This window comes from Caretta caretta, chromosome 7 (genome assembly GCF_965140235.1).
Source record: "Caretta caretta isolate rCarCar2 chromosome 7, rCarCar1.hap1, whole genome shotgun sequence".
Classification (NCBI taxonomy): Eukaryota; Metazoa; Chordata; order Testudines; family Cheloniidae; genus Caretta; species Caretta caretta.
In genome coordinates this window covers 83,913,378-83,939,605 of record NC_134212.1, presented here as the reverse complement: position 1 = coordinate 83,939,605, position 26,228 = coordinate 83,913,378, and the positions used below count along the sequence as shown (strand labels likewise).

Sequence of the window (26,228 nt, the reverse complement as noted above, 5' to 3'; positions counted from 1 at the left end):
TCTAGAGGAGATCATGTAGGAACAGGAGGGTGGATTAGAGAAGGAAGTGAAACCGAGAACCAACATCTCTTCATCTCCAAACGAGGCAGGGATGTCCCCGCCACCATCCTTGGCCGACAATTTTTCCAAGACTTGGCTAAGAGGGAAGAAGACACCCCACAGATACCCTTGGAGGAGGTAAAAGATATCCATCACAAGCTCCTTGACAAATTACATTCTTCCTCGTCCTCCAGAATAGCCCTCCCCATCAATAAAGTCCTTCTGGACCTGGGCAATATTATGTGGCAAACCCCAGTATCGGTGACGCCTATTTGCAAACAGGCCGATTAAAAATTTTGTGTCTTGGCTAGGGAGACAGAATTCCTTTTTTATCACCCTCCCCATAACTCTATCATTGTGGATGCAGTAAGCTCCCGGAGCTGCCAGTACCAAATGAAATCCATCCCGTATGATAGGGATTGGAAACAACTGGAGCCCTTTGGGAGAAAGGCCTACTCCTCTGCCACATTGCAATTTAGAATTGCAAATTATCATGTATTAATGGCAAAATATGACTGTCAATTAGTCAAAGCTCAACACCTTTATTGAGCAGCTCCCAGCATCACACCATGGCCAGTTCTGATCTATTATTCAAAAGGGACAACTAGTAGCCAAAACAGTGCTCCAGTCAGCCCTCAATGCAGCCAACCCAGCAGCCCAATCTATCTCCTTGGTGGTGGTTATGCATTGTGGTTTCACCTATCTGGCTTCCCTAAAGAGGTGCAGAAGACGTTCCCTTTGAAGGCACCAAGTTGTTTGCTGGAAAGACTGACGCACCCCTCCATACCCGTAAAGATTCCAAGGCCACTCCTTCCCTTTTTAAAAACCCCTGCCATCCCCAACAAATATAAAAGAATAGCTTTTACCTAATTCCCATCTGATGGCCTGTACTGGCACACACTCGCTGCATTTCTTATCCCATTGCCGTTTATTTCCCCTTCAGAGGTGAATTTCTTGCTGTCTCCATGTTCTAATACCAACTTCTTGAACTATTGAAGAATCTCCATAATTGATTACTAAGCTACTGATGTGTTTATATTGATTTCTTCTTTCTGATTACTCCGTCCCAGTTCCTTCAGTGATGTCAAGGTCCACTGTTTGTAATATCACGTTCTCTGCTATAGTGATAAATTGAGATGTCCCAAAGAATGATCTGAGATCTCATTAACTGACCAAGGCAGGAGGAGACAGCTGATGAGAAAAGAGAGAGTTACCCATCAATGCTCTTTATGAACAGGTATGGGGAATTGCACACCACTTGTAATGGTTTCCTTATGGTAAAATGATTGGAGTTTGCACATTTTTTTATCCAAGCATTACCAAGAGACTCGTAAAGATGTGATGGAAAATCCCTGATGAGAGCAGGTCTGTTGGATCCTCGAGGGGTTGTAGTTGGCCAGTCTGTGAATAGAAGTCTTTGTGCAACAGAACAACAGGTCGTCTTTTGAAAGCATCTCTCTGCTCCCCACCACCTTTTTACTGCTTGTTATATATTTTACAGCATGAATATCTGGGTTTATGAGTCAGAAGAAAGACAGCCATGGTAGTGAGGGAAGGGCAGGCATGCTTTATTGACCTCTCAACAGGATGGAGACACTGTGTAAATTACACCATTTGAGTATGCTTTGTGAGGTCACAAATGGCAATGTTGCAAGTACCATCAAGAACCACACTAAACAGATAACCTTGCTGTCCCAAAATACTTTCTTAACTATTTTTTCAGCAGGGGTGTCTCTCAGAGGGCTTCGTTGTTTCATGTCATATATTTTAGTTTGGCGCTTGGAAAGTGCTTTCATTTAACAGATCTTTTATTGGGTCGATTTCCTGTTGCTTTTTTCCTTTGGGCACACTTGGGGGAATGTATTTGTTTAACAGGTTTATTCCGGTGTCAGGTATTTTATTTTAAAGGGCTTCTCTGTATTTCTGTGGACAGTTTGATTTTCTGTGTGGAAAATTTATTCTGTTACTGGCTTGCTTCTGTGACAAGGGTACATCTAAGTGGGTTCCATTGTGCTACTAGGCAGCTTGGTGAGTATTTTACAAACTGGCTGACATCGGAAATGGAAGACAATGATGACCTTACATTAGGGCTTTACAGCCTCAGTATTCTCTCCCTAATCACCGGTCGGGTTTGTTCAGTTTGGATAGTTGCAGTGATACCATATATGGGAGAAAGAGTTTAAAGGGACACCGCTAAGTACCTTTTAGACAGCTTTGTAACTGTTATAAAATCACTGGAGAAGCTGGGAAATGCCATTTAGTTGTTTTTCTGATTTTTTTTCCTCCTTGTGTTTTGCACAGAGTAAATGGCTAATACGTTTGATACATTTCCTTTATTTGGGCATAGAGAAGCAACACCTCATGTGTGGAATTAGGAATCTTCTGTGTTCCCCAGGATCTACACTTTTTTTTTTTTTTTTACAAAACAAGTTTTTATCCCTTCTGGTTGCATGGAAGAAGCTTTTGGGGGTGAGTGAGCTTTTATGTCTACTGAGCTTTTATGTCCCAAATTTCCCTCCATTGTCTCTACAGTTCAGCTCTGCTGGTGGCACTAATGCTGGGAACTCTAGTGTAGACAGGGCATCCGATGGCTGCTTTGCACTTTAAGCACTGTGTTCTCCATCTCTGTGCAGAGCAGATCTATATGACCAGGTGGTTTCAGAGTATCAGGAGCTGCTGGTACTGGCTTATAACTCACATTGTTACCACCAGGGTGGAGCTGAACTGGTGTTATCGACAACAAGCATTGGTGTAGAGATAAACTTAGAGTGGACAAGGCTTTGCAGATGTTTTCTGAATCTGCAGACCGAAAACAGAATATCATCGAGAGAACTTGCCCTTTTCACCTAAACATGGTGTTTACATTGTAAGTTCGTTATCAAGGAAAATGTAAGTAGCAGAGGTGCAGTGTCTTCACATTAGCCATCTTGTTTGGGGTGTAATTTTGTCCCACATTCAAACTGTATTACACCACTGCAGTTGCATTACTCTCTGAGTATGTATTCCACAGTTCGTGATAAGCTCCCTAATGCAGTGGCTTGTGGGAGATTTTAAACAGCTTTCTAGGAGCCCAAGAGGACTGTAGGATAAAAAATCAAATTCCCACAGTTCTCTCAGACACTCCCCTAAATGCCTGTAAACCGGTGTTACTTCCAGGTTGTCTTCTCAAATTGAAGGCCAGGGTGAACACCAACCTACTCCTTGAAGAGGAAGAAGTTTGCTGTCTGACCTTTTGAAAAGCAGTCACCAAGTGGCAGAGGTGGTTCTGCGAGGCACCTCAGTTCTGCTACTCAGCGCACTGAGTGGGTGCTGCAATGGCCACACACATCCTCCCCCTGAAAAGTAGCCTGCTTTCTGCAGTACCTGAGGGTGAAGTTCACTAGCTGGAGTGCCACTTTGGGGTCTGGATAACAATGACAAACGTGTTGCATTGAGTTCCTCTGAAGACTGAGGACGAGCAGCAACGAATGCAGAACTTCAGAATGAGGAGAGTCTCTTTTCCAGTCAGCTAACCCTGACTTTGCAGCTCTAGATAACCAGGATGAGAGGTCTACTTACTGCCCCCGCCCCCTTTTTTTTTTTTTTGTAATGTGGCAGTTGCTCTGTGGAAGCGGGCTAGCCTGAGTTACTTATTGGTTGGGAAGTCCACAGTGGATGGGGGTTGCCAGGGAGGTGTGAATGACAATATGCAGTATGTTGCAGGGACATGCAGTCAAGGTGGGCAAGAGATAATTGAAGGATTCATACAATTGGGATCTCTTAATTTGTCTAGGAGCTATTGATGGAAACTGTGTCCAGCTCTGTGCCCTTACTCCTCCTCAACAAGTTCAGGAGGACATTAAGAGGAAGAGATATTAGCCAACAGTGACAAAGGCCCTAGTGGAGCTTTCTGACAGGTTCATGAAGGGTGGCCAGGTAAAGTACTTGATACTAGAATTTAAATAAAGCTCTTGACTTCAAGAGCAGTAGAAGGAAGACTCTCTTCCCACTGCCTGACATTGACATTAATGGCATCTCAGCTCCCACTGTGATTCCCAGAGACCTCTCATACGTGCTTTTGCCATAACTAATGAATCAGAATTACACAGACATGAAGAAACATCTATTCATCTGCCACTCAGCGGGTTCTGGATTAGTGGTGTTCCTTACATAGTGGAGGGAGAAAGCAGCAGGATGTGAAGCAACTTAAAACCCAGCTAAACAGACAACCTGTTGCACCTGAGGTTGGTCTGATTATTAGCAGTCTGAAGGTGTCATGCTTTGTGCTCATACTCTCAGAATTATGGTGGGGAAATGGGTGATGGATCCTGTGAGGTAATTGTTGCTGTTTCAAAGCATCTCAAAATTATGCAAATGAGCTCCATGGCTTAAACTGTGCTTTTGTTACAGGTAAGTGGCTTCTGGCAATGGAGTGCAGCAGAGCACAGAAACCAGAGCAGACAGGCCACTTGAGTAGTGACTGGTGCACTGTGGGTTGGTGGTGGGAAGACTGTTTGTATTGTTGGGGCTATTAGATCAGTGATTCCTGTCCAGGATGGCTTTGTGCAATGTAAATTGGCATGGTGGTAGACAACACTAGGGTTAACCTTTCTTGAAGCAAGTCTTGTGCAAGTGATGACATAATTGACTCCGTGCGCTGTTGGGAACATCTTTGTGCTTGGATGTGGATGGCTTTTTACAGGGGTCTAGGACACCAAGCAGTGATTATTAGGTATTTTTTCCAGTGCCCAGCTTGATGGGTTCCCGCTATTGATTGGAGCATGTAGGAGCTGCTGTAATAAATAATAATAACTAATAGTGAATTTTGGGTCCCAATTTTGCTAATGTAGACAAGAGCAGACAGAATCCAGCTAGCTAGGCAGGGCATGAATTATGCACCATGGTGCATATAGATTTCCCATTTGGTGCTTTCCTTTTGTTAGGTTACTTACCCTTGGATCAGAAACAGACTGTTTAAAACATCATTGCCAATGAAGCTTCCTGCATTAAGAGGGGATTTGCCCGTGCAATAGAACAAGCAGTATTTACACTTCCACTCTCCCTCAGAAGCTGTGCCATGGGAAGGCAGCTCTTGTTTCCTTCTAGGGTGCCACCAGAGCCTTTCTGGCGACATGCTGCAATAGGGATGCTGAACTAGGAGCTGTGCTGCCACAGAGTTATCTGTTGCCTGATGTCTCTGGAACTACTTGGAGGGGGGGGTCCACACAGGGGGAGATGTGCGGAAGTAGAGCTGTGCCGAGATAGAGGAAACCCAGGTTACTTAATGCTGTTGGGGATTTAGATGTGATAAGGTTAAGTGAGGAGGAGGAGGATGCCTGCACAAGAACGTCTGTTTCCAGCTCTGCCATGAACTCAGTGGAGTCTCCCATCTAGAGTTACGGGGCAGTGGAGACAGCAGTTCCTTTTCTGGGCTGTGTTTCCCTGGTTCCCCCCCATTATGTTCTTTAGTCTTGGGCTACCTGTGCATGGGAATAGATGGACCTAGGTTTTGTCTTGGTGATTTGGCTAAATGACCAGTGGGGTAAACAGGGACCCATTCTATTCATCTCCCCAGAGACTGAAGGTCAATTTAACCTCTGATTCTAGTGCTTCTTGAAGCTGCAGTGTCTGAAAATGAATTTTGGCACCCAGAAGTTCAGACATTTGTCCTGAGCCAGAAATATACACAGATTTGCTCTCTAATTTAATAAAGTCATCCAAATAATATGATTTCTCCCCTAACCATCGTTTGTTTCAGAGCAAAATGATAATGAGAAAGTCATTAGAAGTAATAAACGAAACAAAACCCACACAGCATTAATCCTTCACTGAGCCTGACTGATGGGGAGAAGGAGAAGAGCACTTGAATCTTAGTTAGCCAGTACAATGTTGGCTGGCTACTGCTGTTTTTTAAGCAAATGTAAAATGATGCTTCTAGAAAAAAAAATTTTTTTAAGGGATTTTTGGTGCCTCTGTAGATGGAGACAGTGGGGCCAATACTAACTTTCCCTCTTGCAACTAGGTTTTTATTTTTATTTAATACTGTATTATCACGGCAGTTTCAACATCCCTTCTTTCCCCCTATATGTGTACTGGTACAATAGATAACAAGCTATCATCTGTCACTCCCCAGAAAGCTTTCCTTCTCAGCATTATTTTGTTGACTAGTTTTTTTTCCCAGTTGTGCCAACAACCAGTGCTTTAAGAACCACCCCTGCAGGAATGCCCGGGGGTGTGTACATGCACATGCTTCTCTCATTATCTCTCAGTCTGATTGTGTTAATAAATCCTTATTTAAGGCTCACTCCTCTTTCCTTTGTTTGACCCATATAACTGTAAAATGACTCTTCCTATAAGAGTTTGATTTTTTTTCTCTGTAGATATTTAAGGGGGGAAAAATAAATAATACAACAGAAATACAGGAAAACCCCTTGAAGGGGAAGCTGTGTCTCCAAATCTCCAAAAGGTTTTCTCTCTTGCGCACACACTCTTGCCACTCGTGGCTCTGTTTGTTAGACACTTAACAGGCCCGATGAACGAAATTATGCAAAACCAGAGATATAAAAGCTCCTTATATCTCCCTCTGAAAAATGCAATTTGTCCCTGCCATCTCTGGGGCAAGCCACTGTAAACTCCTGCCCCCCCCCCCTTTTGTGGCATTTCAAGTATTGCTCTATTTTCCCCCCCTTCCCTAACAGGGGGGACATTTTATCTGTTTTGCACTTCCACTAAATGGTGAACAAGCAGGTGTGCATGCAGCGCAGCTGCTGGCATGGTTGCAGAGAGTTTACCTCACCATCTGGGATTTTTATTTTTAACCCTTCTTCCTCCCAGATGTGCCCTGAGCATATGAGATTCTCAGGTTTAATCCGCTGAGTGGAGAGAACATCCTGTGAGAAAATGTTGTTCTCTACACCCACACCCTCCTTGCCACTTTCTTTCCCTGGAGAAATTGTGATGAAAATACTTCATGCTAAGTTGAACAAAGATTTTCTTCAATGCAAAGGAAAAGCTCTTTAGGTCAAATTTTCCAAAATACCTTTTGTGAGACAGATGACTGCAAGATGCTTAAATCCATGCAAAAGGGATGTACCTTGCTAAGTCTTCCCAGCTCTTTGGGAGCATGGTCTCAAACACTTTGTGGGCCTGATCCTCAGTGGAACTATGCAGACTTCATCAGCTGAGGCTCTGAACCTCAGCCCCCACTTTGAGGTCTGTGCACCTGACACGTCTGGAGAGACAAGGCAACTGTTCTGATCATTAGAGACACTGTAGAAGTGTAGCAGTCAGGATATATTATCAATACATTTTCTATGTATTTTTAAAGATATATTTTAAAGCCACCTGCTGCAGTCCTGAAGGACTGTCTTGGAAGAAGACATTTTTCCTCATGGTGCTTTTTTTCCTCCTTTTGGGACATTTATTTAGATAAGCTATTACCAGCAGGACAGTGGGGTGGGAGGAGGTATTGTTTCATATTCTCTGTGTATATATAAAGTCTGCTGCAGTTTCCACGGTATGCATCTGATGAAGTGAGCTGTAGCTCACGAAAGCTCATGCTCAAATAAATTGGTTAGTCTCTAAGGTGCCACAAGTACTCCTTTTCTTTTTGCGAATACAGACTAACACGGCTGTTACTCTGAAACCATTTATTTCTTTGATATTAGGTTTCTGGTGGCACCAGAACCCTAGTACTTCACTCAAGGATAATTGGGAAAAGCATGATCTTGTAATTAGTTGTCTTTAAAGTGTATTGTAACATCTCTGTGCCAGACTGAAAGGCTGGAGGCACTACAGTCCCTGGAGAACAGGGGGAAGTGCCTTGTGTGGGCACCAATGACCAGTTTTTGGCAAAAAAAAAAAAAAAGAAAGGGGGGGGCATCTTTTTATAGATGGAAAGGAGTCCTATGCTGTCTTCCTGAACCAGGATTATGGTGGCTGCAGTATGGGGGTTAAGGACTGAGGGGAAAGTGAGGAGATATGGGGAGATACTCATTCTTCTGTAGGGATATAGAAAGTCCCCGCTCCCTGAACAAAGTGCCTCATGTACAGTTACCACTTTTGTAATATAAACAAAATTATGTCTCCAGATAATTCTAAGAGGTTGACCAAACATAAATGGGTCCTTTCAAAGATAACGAACACAGACTATGAATAAGATTTGTATGAAAAATTCAAGTATGTTAATAATGACAAAATAAAAAATATAAAATGTCAACACCACCATCAACAAAAGGGCTCCTTTGGGCACATCTGGGATGATTCCTAACATGCATGCCAGAAAGAGAGCCTAGTTGGATAAGACAAATAGAACTCACAGGGGGGTGTTTTAAGTTGGGGAAAATAGTTTGTTCTATGGAGGGTTAATGTTCTCCAGTGCGCTGAGGTCCTGTGGCAAGGCAGAGGCCTACACTAGTACAGAAGGCGTTAAAGAGCTCCTCTGGGAATCAGCCCCAATCCAGCACCCCAGTGAGGCTTGTCAAGCCTGGAGTCCTTAAAAGGGAGGATCCCTGCACAGCTTGGGGAGGCACTCTGGAGGAGTAGGGCTCCAGAGCTCCCTAGCCCCTGGAAGCAGGGGTTGCTGACTGGCAAAACCACTTGGCAGCCTGTCAGAAAGGAGAGGAGCCTGTTCTTTTTACTTTTCTAAAAGCCCTGGACTCTGCCTTTTGTGGGCCATAGAGGCATCCTGACTTTTTTTGTTTGGACTGCTTTACCCTCTGTACAGGGGCAGGTGCCCTGAGCAGCGCAGCTTGAGGGCTGTGCCCCAGACTCCAAGACAATTGGACACCTATGCTGTGGTGAGGGGAGGGATCTCCAAGATGGCAGGACTGCTCACCTTGTCCCCAAGGGGGTGCCAGAAAGGTCTAACCTACTACAGGCCCACAGTGGGACATTACTTGGCATTGTGGGACATTACTTGGCATCCTTTCAGAGGGTGAGAGAGTAAGAGTTCAATAGTGGCGGTGACCCGGCTGCTTTTCCACCCAGCTTTTCCAGTACGGCACGGAAATGTGACGGTGGCAGTCATTAGATCTAAAACCTCAGGAAAGGGCATGCTGGGGAGGGGGACGGTGGCTCCTGTTCTTTTCTCTAGAGATGTGTGACACAGTTCAGCTGTCTTGTCCTGCCTCCTTTACCCAGGAAGGGCTCTGGCACAGCTCTGAAGGCACTTATCATTCAGCTGATGGCTTTTTGGAAATAGTCGGTCATCAGACACTTATGGATCTCTCAAGCCCCTTTCTCTCGCTAATAATCCCACCCCTTGGGAGGTATTGATTCCCCACTGTTGGCTGTCTCTTGGTATTCCATGGCCCATTTTTGTCTGTATAAATCGCTGTGCTATTATTTTCATGAAGCAATTACCTGCTTTGATTTCTTTCATCCTGAGTCCTTTGCCAGAAATCTAAACTCTGTATTGACAAATCACAGTAGCAAAAGAAGGAGGTGGAAGGTGGGAAGAAGTTTAAAGAACAAACTTTGAGAAGAGTTTCCTCCCATGTAAAAGAAGTACATAAAAATTTAAAAATATATATTCCGTGGATCAGAGTCACAGTGCAGTTCAGTCATGTCACTTTCTCCTTTCACCACTGTGTGGAACCTACATGACCAGTGAAAGAGGAACAGAAAATTGCATGGGGAACAGAGCCCTGGAGAGGCCTGTGAATCAGATTATTGAAACTTTCCTGTTTCCCCCCTGTTCATACTGCAAACATAAGAGATTCTTAACCTCCATGATCACACCATTCTGCACAGGATCTGCCTGGAGACTTTGAGACTGGGATTCTTTGGGGGTACTCCCAAACTTAATTGACTTATTTTATATTAAAATATGGGGGGAGACTGATCAACAGCAGCCTCCAGCTGCAGAAGGAATGGAACCTGCCTGCTTGTGGTCTGTGCATTGCTGCCACCATCTTGAAATGTTACTCAAGGGACAGTTATCCAAGCTGTGGTTTTGTGGGTTGCTAGAAGAGCACTTGGAAGATACGCCCCAGAATTCTAGCACATTGCAAACAATCAATCAAAACACCCCTTCAGTGATGGTCTACACTAGGCTTTTTGGCCAACATTTTCCCATCCTTGCTCATGCTGGGTCAGCTCCACAAGAGTAGAAACACGAGGCTAGTGCGGACAGGACTTCAAGCTGCCACTGGTGTTTTCACCATCATATCGTCTCACTTTGCTCAGAGCAAGTCCAGAGATCACATTGGTTGGACTTCTCGGTTTTGCTGGCATGTAGGTAGGAATAGCGGTAGGTTTCTGGTATAGGGTGGTGTTTATGTGCTTCACAGATGGGGAAATAAAGGCAGAAAGATTATGTGACCTGACTATCTCCACAGAGGGTGTCTGTATCAAAGCTGGGATTAGTCTCTTGCTTGAGCCTCTAAACATGCTATTAAGCTACCGTACTTTGTGGTTTGTGGTCATACTGGCTGCTCTCAAAGGTGCCAACTTAGCTGCAAGCGGTCTGAGGGAGCTTGCAGCCGCCTGGGCAACACTGCCCCCAACAGCTGCAAACTGAAATGAGTTCCAAAGTCAAAAGGACCTCTGAATATGGCTTTTTCAGGCAGGAAGGCCAGCCGTGGGTGTGTGGTTGTGTGGGTGGGAGAGAGGTTAGGAATTTGAATAATCTCTGATAATGAGGAAAATATACTGATACACTTTCAAGCCTTGTGATCTGTTCACGTTGTTACTTCAATTACAAGGAAAAAGGGCTAGAAACTTAACTTCAAAAAGAAAAGAAAACTGAGATTAATACTGACTCTTCTATGTCCCTAAAATCCTGCATGAGAGTGGGGTGGCACAGTCCAGGTTTCATGGGCTTCAGAGGCCTTTTCTGAGGGAAATCATTTGCCCAGGGAGATGAATGCACTTCTAGTCCAAGTCAAAAGATGTACATGGTTGTGACCAGGAAGAGTTCAGCGTCAGGCCCTTGCACAGCAGATTTGAACTCTTAACCCTTATTGGTAACTGGTATCGAAAGAAGAAAGGAGTTCATGGGGTGTCCTTCCTTTTGTTTCCCAGGAGAGGATGGTCCCTTTTGAGCCAGGATTAGCGTCCGGGGGAGAGACTTGAAAGCCTGAGAGAGAATTAATTTGGAATAACTACTATACAGCTCCTATTGAGATGCATCTATTCAAGATAAATGTAATGGAGGATAGTGAAGTAAATGGAGAAATAAGGCAATGGGTTTTCCTTTATTCTTTGGATTTCCATTCCTGTACTCTGTACTGTATAACTTGCAGCCTTCCAGAAGTGAGAAGAATTTTCCCTAACATGGCACAAAGTTCCACTTCCAAACTTGAAGGCATTTTGTTATTAAAACGGTACGCCTGACCAGTGAGAGTTCTCACTTGAACAGAATCCCCATCCTAGCAGAGAATAAATTAAAATGCCAACTGGCCGAGTCTGCCTCAGGAGTGCAGGGAGCAGAGATAGGGCCAGAAGTCAGATAATAAACAGTGTCCAGAGTTGTGACACCTGGTGCAAGGCGTGAAATTAAAACCTTTTCTCCCTCCCCCTTCTCCCTGTAATAAAACAGTTCCTTCCACAGTCTGGCGATACTGAGAGCAAAGAGGAGAATATTTAAATAATTGGAGATTTTGTTTCTGAAGGAAGGTCTTCCAGGGAAGTGTTCCTCCTTCTTGGTCTCTGCTTTGGACACCTGCTGCTAATTTTGCAGCATATCCCTGTATTACTGCCCGTCTACATAGTATCTTTAATTCAGGCACTAGCCTGTGACAGGGTCTGTTTTGCCTCTCAACACAGGGTAGAGAGTGCTCTTAAAGCAGGTAAGCACCTATTTGAGCTCTGCACTTAGTTAACAGGTGTGTTTCTACAGATAGAGGTGCAGGGTACACCAAGCTTTGGAAACAAGGTCCCAAACTCTCCTAAAACAAGCCCAAAGATGTGCACGCATTTTATCAGACTTCATTTCCAAAACCTTTAAGCCTTTTCAGAGCTCTGAAAGGACGAACTCCTGTTGCTTCTCTGGGATTACCACAGAGAAGCAATGAAGCAGGCAGCGCTTTTTAATCAAAGTTACATTAGGTGAAGCCTTATATTAGTCACTCTGCTTTATTACAGCTATTTTTACACAGGGGTTAGAAGTTAAGACTATTCTACAACCCTGGTTTTACTGAACTCTGGCAGCCACTGAAATCCATCAGCAAATCAAGACAGTGGAGGAAAGAGCCAAAGTGGGAAAATAAATTCACCAACTGAACTGAAAGAGCTGTTAAAAACAAACTTTAAAAAACCCTTTAATAATAGAGGGTAGGGACTGAAGTGGCAGGAACAAACTAGTGACATCAGTTCTAATCAACAGAACTAAGAGGGGCTGCAATCACTGCGGTGTGGGAAACAGGGACTATAATGGGAGTGGTGAAGGGGAGGAGAGGAGAGGGGTTTTCAGTGCTATTCTGCAGGCAGGTTGCTTTTCATGGGCTGAAAAATGAATCAGAACTCTATTATGGTCCTCAGCTACGCACCTGGTTGAAATGATAAGGTTTCCGCCTGATATTGGCCGTACATCAGAACTCAGGAGACTGAGATGTTGGCTGCAGTTAACTGCTTCGTGCCGGGCATTTTTAGCAAATAAAATATGATGGGGTATATTTTCAAAGCAATGCATAGGGTTTCAGCTGTACAACTTCCTTTGACTTCAGTAGGGTACTAACTGGGCTAAGAGCTGCACCATCTTTGGAAAATGAAGGAATCCTTGGGCTGGGAGTGGGAACTGGAAACCCCTCTATATTTTAAGAGAGGATCAGAATGTGGCATCCCTTAAACCCAGAGAGCTCTTCCTGGAGCACTTATACTTCCCAAGTCAGTGCTTCAATGACATCAGTTACAGCCCAGACGCTCCTAGCAGGAGGGGCTATAGTAGTGCTAGAGAATTTTACTTGCCCAGGGTCCAGACTGATTTCTTGGGAAGTTCTGGTGTCCAGGTATATTTTACAGGGAGGGGGGCCACTGTTGCAAATTGAGCACTGTTTAAAAAGAGCCCCAGCCTCACTGTGTCGTCAACTGACTGCTTGATGTCCACCTTCAAAATCCGTTCAAAATTAGCTTTTTGGTCTTTTAAAGAACAATCCTTTTAATAACTTGCTAAATGCTTCTGCCCCCATTTTTTTTAAAAAGACCGCTGCTCCCATTTTAAGCCAACTATTTTGTAATAGGTAGCAACGTACATTTGCCAAGGCCTCAGTCAGTCTCCAGCCTTCACTCCCAGAGCTAACTGCTCACTAGGCAGCTGCTCAGGAAGGGTGGGATAATACAGTAACTCCTCGCTTAACATTGTAGTTATATTCCTGAAAAATGCGACTTTAAGCGGAACGATGTTAAGTGAATCCAATTTCCCCATAAGAATTAATGTAAATAGTGGGGGTTAGGTTTCAGGGAATTTTTTTTCTCCAGACAAAAGACATTATATACATATACAGTATAAGTTTTAAATAATTGTAAACAAACAATGTGATACTGTACTCACCAATGATGATTGTGAAGCTTGGTTGAGGCAGGGGCATAGCGGAGTTGGGGGACGGGGGTTTGCCCCGTTCTACCCGCCCGGCACCCCTACCAGGGAGTGGGGTCAGGTCAGAGCGGAGCAAGCCAAACAACCTTAAAAGGGAACATTGTGCAACTTTAAATGAGTATGTTCTCTAATAGATCAGCAACCTAATAATGAAACGATGTTAACTGGGACGACTTTAAGTGAGGAGTTACTGTATGCTACAATAGCGACACGGAGAGGTGGAAAGAGGAAAAAAGGAATGGGTGATTCCAAGGGGGAACATAGAGGGGACATTATGTGGTGACTATTGGAAAATGTGCTTCCTGGGGGAAGAAATGTGAAGGTGGGTTTCTGGGAGCATGGAGCTATGTGGTTTCTGAGGTTCCCTTCTCCCCATCTCATGGCCTTGTCACTCCAACCTGTGTGTACCAAATGGTAAGTGCAGATCTGTAGAAAGACCATGGAGTTGCCCAAGAGATGTGGAACTCATTAAATTCTGTGGCAGCTAATGCTGCTGCCAGGGCTTTGGAGGGTCTATATCAGCTGACATCAAAGAACAATGAGAGAATATGGCAGTCTGTACCTACGTGACAGTCCATATTTGGTGTGCCGTCCACCATCGCAGCAACTTGTTGCTGTAGGAACTCTGGCTGCAAAAGTGATCGTAGCTATCACTGCCTCAGCCTCTCGCAGTAGCGTACATTTATAAGAATGCTGCCTGGTTCAAGAATTCATGATTTATTATTAGTATTGCTGCAGCACCTACAAGCCCTAGTCAAGGACCAGGTCATCATAGTGCTAGGGGCACTGTACAAACACAGAACAAACAAATGGTCCCTGCCCCCAAAGAGCTTACAATTTAAGTATAAGACAAGAGACAGTTGATGGGTACAGACAGATGGGGGAATGCAAAGAAACAATGAGACAGTATTGGTCAGTGTGATAGGCAGCAGTCTCAGCACTTCAAAAGCCTAACTGTGGTCAAGTTTCTGGAGGCATCACAGCAAAGGAGAGTCTGAGGAGGGTTTTGAAGAAGGATAATGAGGTAGCTTTGCAGATTTTTGGGGGAAGCTCCTCCCAAGCATGAGAGGTAGCATGGGAGAAAGAACAGAGGTACTTGCTTGAAAGTTTAATGAATGGGCAATGGAAGCTGGCATCATGGACTGATCAGAGGCAGGAGTCAACATCTTGATAATGAATGAAAGGCGATAGGTGTAGTGGGGACAGACTGCTCCAGTACCATCCTCTCCCAGCAGGAGTCAATGGATTGGAATAGGGAGTGGTGTAGGGTTGCTGGCTGTGAGGGAGTTCACAATTACTGTACTCTGGTCCAACTGGTCAGGCCAAGAGTAATGTATAGGGGAGGGTGAGTGTTTGAAGCCCTTAGCTACAAGACTCTACCATCTTCAGTCAGGGATGAGCCTATACAGAAAGTCCTCTTACTGTAGGTGGGACTGAAAGAGAAATGAATAATTCAAGCTGTTTGTTTGGTTAGGAGCTCGTGCTCATGGCCGTGGCCTGGAAAAGGATAATATGAAAGAGAAAGTGGCTACTTCTTGATGCTTGTCATTGGCTTTATGAAGAAGTGTCTCTCTCACATGTAATAGATTTTTTCTTAACAGTAGGTGCTAAGTGTCTTGTGCCTGGCATTCAGAACAGAGCAGTGGGCAATAGCAGGCGAGATAAATGCGGGTAGAGATGAGGAGAATCTTTATTTCCTCATTTTAGTCAATGTCTTGGCTTCCAGCTAGCCTGAATAAATACATGTTTACCTGAATCATTACTACTGAAAGCCTGCACAGTCACCTCACCCAGTCCTTGTATTTCATGCCGCTTCATTCTCTCTTGAGGTGAAGACCCTGGGGGGAAAGAGAAATGGTGGGATTGGAAGGAGGAAACTAATGTATGTTAGCTGGGTGTTGAGAAATGAAATCAAGAAGAAAAGTTTTTCTGCTGTGTGTGTGCAAGCCAAGCCCTACACATTATATTTCAGGTTTCCCTCTGATAAACTAAGATTTTAAATATTGTTGCAGGTTTTGGTGATAGTTACTTAACAAACCAAAATTCAAGCCTTGGAAAGTCCCCAGTATCCAACCATCGTGATTCTGATGTTTTTGGACACTCTCTCCACACTCCTGGTGTGGCTACAGCTGCTTTATTTTAGCTTTAAACTTCCCTAAGGCTTAAAAATTCTCCCAAGCTTCTGGATGGTTTCTGCTCCCGGGACTTGGGATCAATAATAAAAAATCGCTGCTGCTGTTGCTGTAGAAGATGAAGCAGTGTCGCTTTCCTCTGCGGCTCTGAGAGGCCGGGAGGGTGGATTCAGGTGTCCTGTTGTAACCACCCAGAGCTAGACCTTTTCCTTTTAACGTCATTTCTCAGCTCTATAAAACCAAGTACAGCTGACGTTCCTTATTTTCTCTTTCACACCTCATCCCACCCCATAACATTTCCTTCACAGCCGGCACCCGCTCCAATGCGCAGTGAAGGGCCTAAGGCAAAGCTCACTTACTTGAACTGTGGGGAAGTACTGAGGAAAATTTAATATTTGTAAAGATCAGTTCTCTATGTCCATGTTCACCAGTAGATCCAACACCAGTCATCAGTGGGTTACTTGTTTCTCAGTGTAACGGTGAGAGGGACAGTCAGAGTCTGTGAAGGTGACAATGCACAGCACTACATTTCTATGAGTTGGGGCAGGTATATGAGGCAAGCACATGGCTGTGAAACTTAGTTCCTCCAGAAATCAGGTTGGCACAAGAACCTCCTACATTCAGGATCAAATGGGCTGAGCACCCAGCAGCTCACATTGAAGTGAATGAGCCTCAGGGCTTTTTAAAAATAAAGCCACTTATACAAATCCCTGAGTATGGACTTAAGCACCTAACGTTTGTCTCCCATTTTTAAGAAATTATTTCATTCAGTAATAGCCTGTGGTGGGAATTAGCAGCCCCGCATGCTCAGTTCAACATTGATTTGAGAGTAAATGCCCAGAAATATGCTTAATTTGGTCAATGCTCATTAATTGTACCTGCTGCCAACCACAGGACAGACTGCAGGGGGTTGCTGGAATCCTGTCTTGCTCCTCTTGGCAGTATTCTGTTGAAGACTGAGAGGAGTGGGTGAAGACAAGCTTTTACAAACTTTGGCTGGCTTTACTGTTGCATACACACACACAACTTTCCCATCAGATATCAAGAACAATTTTTGACAGTGATGGGAAAGAAAGGGAGAGGGTGGGAGGGGGAAGAGAAGGCAGAGGGGGAAGCTGTGATTTATTTATAATTGTTGTGCCTCTAGGTTTTGTTCCGTTTATAACCTACAAAGGGTTTTTTGTAGGGCTGTCAAGTGGTTAAAAAATTGTCATTAATTGCACTGTTAAATAATAATAGAATACCATTTATTTAAATATTTTTGGATATTTTCTACATTTTCAAATATATTGATTTCAATTACAACACAGAATACAGTGTACAGTGCTCACTTTGTATTTATTTTTCATTACAAATATTTGCACTGTAAAAAACAAAAGAAATAGTATATTTCAATTTACCTAATACAAACACTGTAGTGCAATCTCTTTATCATGAAAGTTGAACTTACAAATGTAGAATTATGTACAAAAAATAACTGCATTCAAAAATAAAACAATGTAAAACTTTAGAACCTACAAGTCCACTCAGTCCCACTTCAGCCAATCGCTCGGACAAACAAGTTTGGTTACAGTTTGCAGGAGATAATGCTGCCCACGTCTTGTTTACAATGGCATTTGCATGGCATTGTTGTAGCTGGCGTCACAAGATATTTACGTGTCAGATGTGCTAAAGATTCATATGTCCCTTCATGCTTCAACCACCATTCCAGAAGACATGTGTCCATGCTGATGATGGGTTCTGCTCGATAACGATCCAAAGCAGAGCAGACTGACGCATGTTCATTTTCATCATCTGAGTCAGATGCCACCAGCAGAACATTGATTTTCTTTTTTGGTGGTTCGGGTTCTGTAGTTTTCGCATTGGAGTGTTGCTCCTTTAAGACTTCTGAAAGCATTCTCAGATTTTGGAAGGCACTTCAGATTCTTAAACCTTGGGTTGAGTGCTGTATCTATCGTTAGAAATCTCACATTGGTATCTTTGCGTTTTGTCAAATCTGCTATGAAAGTGTTCTTAAAACGAACATGTGCTGGGTATTCAACCGAGACTGCTATAACATGAAATATATGGCAGAATGTGGGTAAAACAGAGCAGGAGACATACAATTCTCCTACAAGGAATTCAGTCAGAAATTTAATTAACACATTATTTATTTAACAAGCATCATCAGCATGGAAGCATGTCCTCTGGAATGGTGGCCGAAGCATGAAGGGGCATATGAATGTTTAGCATATTTGGCACATAAATACCTTGCCCCGCCGGCTCCAAAAGTGCCATGTGAACGCCTGTTCTCACTTTCAGGTAACGTTGTAAATAAGAAGCAGTCAGCTTTATCTCCCGTAAATGTAAACACACTTGTTTGTCTTAGCAATTCGCTGAACAAGAAGTAGGACTGAGTGGACTTGTAGGCGCTAAAGTTTTGCATTGTTTTGTTTTTGAGTGCAGTTATGTAACAAAAAAAATCTATATTTGTAAGTTACACTTATATGATAAAGAGATTGCACTACAGTACTTGTATGAGGTGAATTGAAAAATATTTATTTTGTTTATCATTTTTACGGTGCAAATATTTGTAATAAAAATAATAATATAAAGTGAGCACTGTACACTTTGTATTCTGTGTTGTAATAGAAATAAATATATTTGAAAATGTAGAAAAACATCCACAAATATTTAATAAATTTCAATTGTTATTCTATTGTTTAACAGTGCAATTAATCGCAATTTTTTTTAATCTCAGTTAATCTTTTTGTGTTAATCACGTGAGCTAACCGTGATTAATCGACAGCCCTAGTTTTTTGCCTTTTTCACTATCTCTAATGATGAATTATTCTCTGGAGGAATCCCATGTACATTTGACATACAGGTGTCAGCAGGAGCACATCTGGGTAAAGAGGAGAACCTAAATTACCTATCCAAAAAGAGTAGTGTTCACCCTATTTCCTAAATGGGTGCCAGAAGGGATGACACTTAAAACATACCTATTTTGACCCAGAGACACCCTCCTGAGTCTGGATTTTATTTTTTAAAATGAAATATAGGAATTCCAAAACATTGCTGCTTTAATTCACAAATAGGCAGAAATCAATGATTAAGGTTAGAATTCTGTCACAGTTATTTTTGTAAAAGTCAGGGATAGGCCGCAGGCAATAAACAAAAATTCACGGAAGCTTGTGACCTGTCCCTTTTAGTAAAAATACCACCGGGGGGGGGGGTGGGGGAAGGCAAACAGAGCACTTCCAGGACTTTCAGCTGGTGTCACCGCTGCTGCTCATGTAATGGGCTGACTGCTGCTGCTCCATCCCTGGGGCGGCTGATCCAACCCCAGCCACTGCTCCGTTAAGCTCGGGACTGCTGCTCTGCCGGGCCCAGGGCTGGCTGCCGGTCAGCTGTTCTGGTGGGCCTGGGGCTAGCTGCCAGTCAGCTGTTCTGACAGCCCCAGGGCTGGCAGCTGCTCCAGATCTGCTCCAGAAGAAGTCACGGAGGTCCCTGAAAGTCACGGAATCTATCATCTCTGTGACAGAATCGTATCCTTCTCAGTAATGTTTAGGCATAAATCAATATGTTGGATCCTCTGGGAAATCCTTTTAAACAGGAATTATGTTAGAGAAATAAGGTCAAGTGAACACAAATATCTAAGGTGGTATGTAAGATCCTATTTATGTACTGTTGTTGTACCTGTGTTGGTCCCAACTTATTGGAGAGACAGGGTGGGTAATATCTTTTATTGGACCAACTTCTGTTGGTGAGAGAGACAAATTTTGAGTTTACACAGAGCTCTTCTTTAGGTCTGGGAAATGTACTGAGTGTCACAGCAAAATACAAGGTGGAATGGATTTTTTTAGCATAAGTAGTTAAGGTGTGGTGGTTAATTAACACATCTCAAGTCAGAGTAGGGAAAGGAGAAAAAAACTGGGGGTGCTGGTTCGTGGCTGGGTTATAGATTGATGTAATAAGCCATAAATCCAGTGTCTCTATTCAGTCCATGATTTTTAGTGTCCAGCCAAATTGTGATCTTAAGCTTCTAGGCTCATCTTTTGAAGGTGTTGTGCAGATTTTCGTTGAGGAGGACTGAGAGATCAGTGATTGTTTTGTGAAAAGTGTTCACACACAGTGACGTGGTGTTTGTTTTTAATCATTTTTTTCTGTGTGAGTTCATTTGAGAGAGTAGTGATTGTCTCATTTCATCCATAGTTGTTGGGGCATTTAGTATCCTGGTCTGTGGGGAGCTTGCTTCTGATGATGAACTTGGAGAGGTTGGGGGTTGTTTGAATGCCAGAAGAGGGGATTCAGGAAAGATTTTTTTCAGAATGTGGTCCCCACTGAGTATGGATTGTAATTGTTTAATGATACCTCATATTGGTTCCAGTGTGGGGTGATAGGTAACAACTGGGGTGGGATCTGAGTTACTGCAGAGAATTCTTTCCTGGGTATCTGGCTGGTGAATCTTGCCCATATGCTCAGGGGTCAGCTGATCGCCATATTTGGGGTTGGAAAGGAATTTTCCTCCAGGGCAGATTGGAAGAGGCCCTGGGGTTTTTTTTGCCTTCCTCTGTAGCATGGGGCACAGGTCACTTGCTGGAGGATTCTCTGCACCTTGAAGTCTTTAAACCATGATTTGAGGATTTCAATAGCTCAACATAGGTGAGAGGTTTTTCGCAGGAGTGGGTGGGTGAGATTCTGTGGCCTGCATTGTGCAGGAGGTCAGACTAGATGATCATAATGGTCCCTTCTGACCTTAATATCTATGACTCTATGAACTATGGGTGTGTGGTTGTAAAGGGTTTTATTTTTGTGTTGAAGCAGGTTCTCCTGGAATATTTGGGTAGCCTGTTCCATGCCGTGATCTACTTCTCTGGTGCAGTGTCCTCGCTTGGTGAAGGCAGTTTTAAGTATATTACGGTGTATATCCTGGACTTTCTCTTTGGAACATATTCTGTGGTATCTGAGTGTCTGGCTGTAGAGAACAGATCTCTTGGTGTGTTTGGGGTGGTCACTGGATCTCTGAAGTAGGTGTGGTGATCTGTCATATGTAGTAGTTGGTAAGGTTTCATTATTGAAGCTGATCATGGTGACCAGGAAGCTGATGCTTGTGTTTGAGTGTTCTAGAGAGAATATAATGAATGGGTGATGGTTGTTGAAGTTGTGGTGGAAATCTATGCGGGAGTTTAGGTTGTCTGTCCAGAGGATGAAAATATCATTGATGTATCTGAGGTATATAATTGGTTTTGTGGTAAGACCCTAGACTAGTTAAAAGCCAGAGGTTTGAATCATTCAAAGAGCTTTGTGACCATGAAGGAACTTTCCACTTTCCAAAGAACTGTCAATCTCAGCCTGAAGGGTTTGGCATTGACCAGGCTGAGGGGAAAAGTCCCAGATGGATTACTTGCCCAGAGGCAGTTAAGATTAGGTTGTCTGACAAGGAACCCTACCCACACCTATTTTCAGGCTGTTGTATTACACACTCAAATGAAAAGGAAACGATGTTCCTGCTGTGGTTGCCTGAGGCATTTCTCTGCATTTTACTTGTTCTGTTAGGCCAGAATCTGGCCTAGTTTGAGGCTCAGCTGGTCACTTTTCCCAAGGCATAATTTATGTGGCTGACATCAATTAGGATGATGAATTTCCCCTCCCCTCTGACTAGCTGCTCAGCTGTGTTGCTCTCTTCAGTCACTTTTTCTCTCTCACTACTTCTGAGACAGCTCAGTTCCCTTTGCTCCACTTCCACACAGTCCCTCCGACCACCCTCCTCTTTGACTGATAGCTCATTGTTGTTGTCCCTGATGTCACAAGCCTATGCCCAGTCTTGCCTGGCAGTGGTGTTATCTAAGGTCTTTGACTCTGGCCTTCACAGATGTATGCAGTGCATATCATCTATGGAGCTATATGTTAAGGGGGGAATTTTGTACTCAAATACCCTGGCTGGACACTGGGGATCTCTGTGAAGAAACCTTGCTCCCATGCTGGCTCATCTTCAGCACTGACATGCAGCCCCCACCAATCTTCAAGTCCTCTCTTTTGATCCAAATATTTGCTACTCCGATAAATCTGGATATTGGGCACTGAGGCGCTCATATACACATGGTAATGTTGTAGTAAAGAGGCTGAAGTCCATGGGCTGCATGGCAGAACTTCCTGAGCCATGCTTTAGTTACGCCTTTTTAGACTGTGTGTATTGCTATTCATAGTGCCATAATTCTCCTTTATATGAACAATTTCTTTGCTTTGTACTGCTGTTTGCGTTATTCTGAATATTAAAGTCCTCCTCCTTTGCACTGACTATATGCTCATTTTTATTCCCCTGTCATCAGTGTCCTATCTTCCTTTCCCCAGATCACCTAAAGACAGTGCCATTAATTAAACATGTGTTTTATAACACTTATTTAAACAAAGCTTGCTAAGGCTCTTGGCAAAACTGGTGGATGTTGTGAATTGGAGTGCATTGGGTGCCAAGTCTGTCTCATGCAGACCACTGGCGAGAAGGAACTTATAGAACCCACCTGCTAGTCTGTCAGAATATCCAGAATTTACAAATCTGACAAGGAGTGGGTGTGAAAATTTGTGAAAGTGTTTACCTGAAATACCCCCTCCAGTCAGTAGGTTTTGAATTTTGATCCTGCTGGGACAGGGTTACGTGTGTGTGTGTGTGTGTGGCTGAGCTATTGAGGCAGGTGGCTCATTACTCCCTTTAGATATAAGGAGTAGGTAGGAATGTGTCTATTGGAGTAGAGAGAATGAATAGCCTAGGGTTGACCCTTTCTGAGACAGGCATCTTAGAGCAGCCAAGCCTGGTGAGAAGGCCTGAGCTGAACTTTATTGATAACTTCTTTGTTAATAAAGCCATCCTCAGGAATCTGAGTTTTTTGGCTCTACCCAATGCATAGCTTTTGTTTTAGTTAGAGCATTTTGGAATTGTACCTCTTCACAGTCTTCCAAAGATTTCTCAATTTAAGAGGTTTTCTTCAGACTGGTTTATCAGAATGTACAGGTCCTAAACTTCAAAAAGATTTTCCATCTCTGATCAGAGGTGGAACAGATATTTTGTGCCCATGAAGGTGGAACATTTTTGCACAGCTCTTTGCTAAGGTGAAAGGAAGTTTTAGCCTGTGCTACCAGAGCAAAAAATTTATTGGCGGGGGTATGGTTTTTCACTTTTTGTGGGTCTGGCAGAAACTTTGGTGAAAGAGAGATGGAAATCATAACTCATCTCCTGCAGTGTTGCTTGTTACGCTCCTTAGTCACTTCTCCTGTTTAGAAAGCTCTTTTAGGAGCCCTCTGGCTTCATTAATCAAGGTACTGCTTTGTCACCTGATCCTTGGAGTATAGCAGCCATTCAGATCTGACAATTCTTCTTGTCCCCTTACACACAGGAACGTATCAGCAAAGTTAGGGCGGCTGCTGGGGTTTGGGGAGGAGGACCTGGGGTCCTGTCAGAGGGGCAGCAAGGTGGGGCCTTTGCAGTTTAAGGTCTGGGAAAAAAAGAAGTGCAGGTGTTGAGGGGTAATAAAGGCCATTAGAGGGCTATGAAATAGGAATTGTGGGTAGGGAATCCTCATAGGCACTTCCCCTGGAAGGAGACTTTTTTTCTTTTTCTTGTGGATTTGCATTGTGGATAAAATGTATTGTCTGGTCCTATTTTTTAGTTACTACTTCGAGAGTCATGCTCTGCAGGAGACCAGGGTTCAATTTCTTGTCCCAGTCTCTCTCAGCACAGGTGGAAATGTGCCAGGAGTGCTGCAAAGCTTTCAGTGTGCAATCCTTGGTGAAGAGGGAGAAGTACCTTCAGGTTTATTGAGGATGAACTCCGAAGGGAGTCCAAATGCTCCTCAGCCAGGGTGGACGGTGGTTGGATCCTTAGGAGTGGGAGGGGGGAAAAGAGGGAATATCCTTTGCTGTCAGAGGCATACAGAGGCACTTTTTCAGGGAAAGCAAATGAGATACCAAACTACTGTGCAAAGGAAAATGTGTTCACAGACAAACATCCTTAGATTTTATGTATATATTTGCAATATGTTGCATAAATGAATGCAGTACCTAATGATTCGTGATTGTTATTTGAAGGGTCCCACTGTTTCAGATTTATTTGTCATTTCTTGTAATAACACAGATGATAATGAATTCATTTGTATTAATGTTAGGTGTCATGTGGACTTCCGCTGAAATTCTGCATTAATTAATGTACCATTAAAATAAAGTGTCACCCAATTAATATCAAGTAGAGGTAATACTTCTAGTGTCCTATCATTAGCGATTCATATGTAAGTTATTGAATTAACACTTTGCTTAATGAAGGACATTTGCAATCCAGAGTATCACCGCATAGGCTTCCATGGGAGTGCCAACATTAAACATGAGCTGATGGACCTATCCAGAAAGGGTTACCCAGATGAATTGATAATGACAGAACACGGTTAAAAGTGATCATTATTGCCTCACCTCTAGTCTATGTCAGACTGCTCAGAATTCCAATTCTGTCCTTCTTCCAGCTCAAGAGCTGTGCTGAGTGTCCATTTTAGGTGATTAGCGAAAGATGGTCCTAGGTTTGTTTTTTAATTGTTCTTCATTCCTGACCTGTAGCATCTCTGCTTTTTGAGTCCCTGAACTTCACCCATTCTTGCTGAATTGTGCAGCAATATTGGGATTTGTTTACATATCCACTAGTGGCTAGGGATGGGTCTATTCTTTAATTTTTATTTGTGTTGCAGTAGCATCCGGGGCCCCAATCAAGAAACATGGCCCTGCTTGTGCTAGGCGCTGTACAAATGAGTAATAAAGACAGTCCCTGCCACGGAGAACTCACAATCTAGGTATCTGACAACATGCAACAGAGGGAATGGAAAAGACAAAAGAGTGGGGGATGGGACTGTAGGAAGTTGAGCTAACTGTAAAGTGATAAGCAGTAGTTTCACTGGTGTCCTAAATCAACATTTACATTCTGGTCAGATACATTGACGTTACCCACTTTACAGCCAGTAGCCCTTTTCCCTGACCCATTTTCATAAGGTGCATGTATTCGTGAATATAAGCAGCCACTGTATATAAAATATTACCTAACGAATAGGATCTAGCTGATCATGACACAAAGCCTAGTGCAGGGATCAGTGAAGAAGTTTGTCCTAAAAGTGCTTTGGTCTGTAGGGGAAAATCTTATCGAAGACTTCTTGCCTTTGCTTATTGAATTATGATATTAGAGGTAGGATCGTAGTGAAATTTCATCCGTTGGTACAGGAAGATAGCAGTATCATCCAGTGGTTAGAGCACTGTACCAGGAGTCAAGAGACCTGGGTTCTATTCCCAGCCCTGCCACTGATTCATTGGGGAAATCACATTCCTATCTCTCTGTGTCAGTCTTCTGCATTCAAAAACCCAGGTTAACAGTACCTGGGCATGATTTGATTTCAGTGGGAGCTGCAGGTGTTCATCACCCCAAGTGAACGGGGGTGGGGTAGGGGGAGAATGTGATGCTGCTAGACCAGCCTGTCTTGCCACTGACTTTACCACAGAGATGACTCTGGGACCTGGTGGTATTACTCAGAGATTCTTTGTCAGACATTTTATGGCCACACACCGTCTGACTCTGAGGTAGGTTGTCTATGAGGTTAGAAGCTAAACCAGAGACAGGCTCTCTCAAATCTTTCTCTCTCTCAGAACAGCATTCTACCTAGGAAAGGGGTTTGGTTTGTGCATGATTGCATGAATGAGATAAAGCTGTTGTGACATGACTGGAAACCTAAATCTGGAGGCAGAAGCTGAAGGAGGGAGGAGGGCTCCCTTCCCCCATCTGAGCGGAGGGCTTGCTGGGACAGTCAGCATGAGCTCTCAAGCAGAGCTCCCTGAAACTGAAAATCCACTGCCTCGCTTATAGTAGGGGACAAGAAAGAGCAAATGAATTGCCATTGTGAGGCCCTGAGCTTTGTGACTGACAGGTTTTCACATTCTCAGCATTTGCTTCTGACTTTCAAATGTCTCATTAGGCCAGCCTGGGTTCCCATCTGTCCTGTCCTAAATCAGGGCTGACATTATAGCAACTCAGAACATTAGAACAGGCTACCCTCATAGTCCTTCCCCAGCCCCGCTTCCAGCTTCTCAAGGGCTGGAACCTGTTTATGGACTTCATCTCAGAAAGGATATGCTTCCTCAAATATGCTAAAGATGAGGGCACCGGGAGAGACAGTGAATTAATGAACTTTCCTTTAATCTGTGGAGACTTTGGTTCAACTGAAATGAATCTGGAGACTTCCACCTAGTCCAGAGTGCAGGCTGGCTGCACCAGAATTTCTTGCATCATGTACATCTCTACTCATTATTCAATCCGTCTTCCGGAAAGAACTCAGAGATAGAATAGCAGGGGTTGCTTCTTGTCGGTATTAAGGCTGGCGAAGGCTGGAGTTGGTGAGGCAATATAGAGACTGGCACAGAGGGGCATGCAGCAGAGAACTGTATTGGAGGTTGCGGCCTATCCTCCTAGGCCTGCTTCAGTCTGTCACTTTTACTATCCTGAGAATGCATCTTTAATTACAGAAAAATGCTTAAAATTATAC

The 26,228-nt window shown here is 43.5% G+C and overlaps 1 protein-coding gene across 4 annotated transcripts in view; it reads left to right on the top strand.

Annotated features, from left to right (window-relative positions):
* Positions 1–26,228, top strand: part of CDH23 (cadherin related 23) — a 520,165-nt gene that overhangs the window by 167,627 nt on the left and 326,310 nt on the right. The gene's annotated exons all lie outside the window — the stretch shown is intronic.